Here is a 1,163-nt window from a genome sequence, read left to right on the forward strand (position 1 = left end):
AAATTTCAGTTACACTACTTGCTTTTGACTCATAAATAATCAATTTTTTCTAGGGATATAACTTCACACACCAACCTGTTTATGATATTAATATCAAGTTAATTTTGGGATCTGGAATATTCTTTCATTAAAATAACCAGAATCTCATTACAAAATTCAATTATTCCTGAAGCCTTAACACATGAATTTCATTGATAATGAACTTTCATATTTTACCAACTAGTATTAATACTGTGTAACATTACTTTTTATTTCAAATAATTTTCATTGCCTAAGATGAGTCATGTCACTATTACATTCTACAATATTAAAGGCATTTCTGATTAAATAGAAATTCATGATTAAAGATTAGCCACTCACACAGAAGTACTCAAAATGTGAAAATGCATTTGCAGCCTTGGATGGTTGTATCTAGGGACTGGACAAAGTTTCCTATAGAATATTTAATTCTAAATTTAAAATTCTATGCCCACTTTGGCAGCATATATACAAAACATTAAAACAATACAAAGATTAGCATGGCTTCTGTGCATGGATGACATGCAAATTTGTGAAGCATTTCATATTTTTCCAGGAAAGAAAGGAAGAGATAAACAGCCTAAAAAGTAATCATTTGGAGTTTCTGTAATTAAAAAACTAATTTAAAAAATTAAAAAGTTCAATTGAAATCTTTATCAATAGACCACACAAACCAGAAGAAAAAAAATCTGAGTTTTAACACTGGTCTTTTGAGTTAATTCAGTCTACAAAAAATAAACAGAAAATATATTTTTATAAATAAACAAAATATTTGAGAAATATGGGATTATATAAATGACCACACACACAAATTAATGAGATCCCTGAAAAAGAGAAAGAGAAAGTAAAGAGATTGGAAAACATACTTGAGGGTGTACTTCAATAAAATTTCCTTAATTTTACTACAGAGATTTACAGCAAGATGTAACAAATCTAGAGAACATCTGTTAGATATTATATGAAACAGCAGCAAGGCATATAGTAAATGGATTGACCAAGATCAATGCTGAATAAAAATGGAAAGGTACCTAGATAAAAATTCAGATTACATACAAACACCACCAGGCTAACAGCAGATCATTCAGAAGAAACCTTAAAAGCCAGGAGAAATTGGCGGCCTATTTAGAGCATTCTTAAAAGAAAGA

General features: G+C 29.1%; 1 non-coding gene across 1 annotated transcript; it reads left to right on the forward strand.

The window, feature by feature from the left end:
• The first annotated feature begins 465 nt into the window (after positions 1–465).
• On the forward strand, positions 466–570 carry LOC117078615. Its single transcript, XR_004435063.1, has one exon. It is a non-coding gene; the product is annotated as a U6 spliceosomal RNA (small nuclear RNA).
• Positions 571–1,163: the final 593 nt, after the last annotated feature.

Source organism: Trachypithecus francoisi, unplaced genomic scaffold, assembly GCF_009764315.1.
Source record: "Trachypithecus francoisi isolate TF-2019V2 unplaced genomic scaffold, Tfra_2.0 Lachesis_group6, whole genome shotgun sequence".
In the NCBI taxonomy this organism is placed as follows: domain Eukaryota; kingdom Metazoa; phylum Chordata; class Mammalia; order Primates; family Cercopithecidae; genus Trachypithecus; species Trachypithecus francoisi.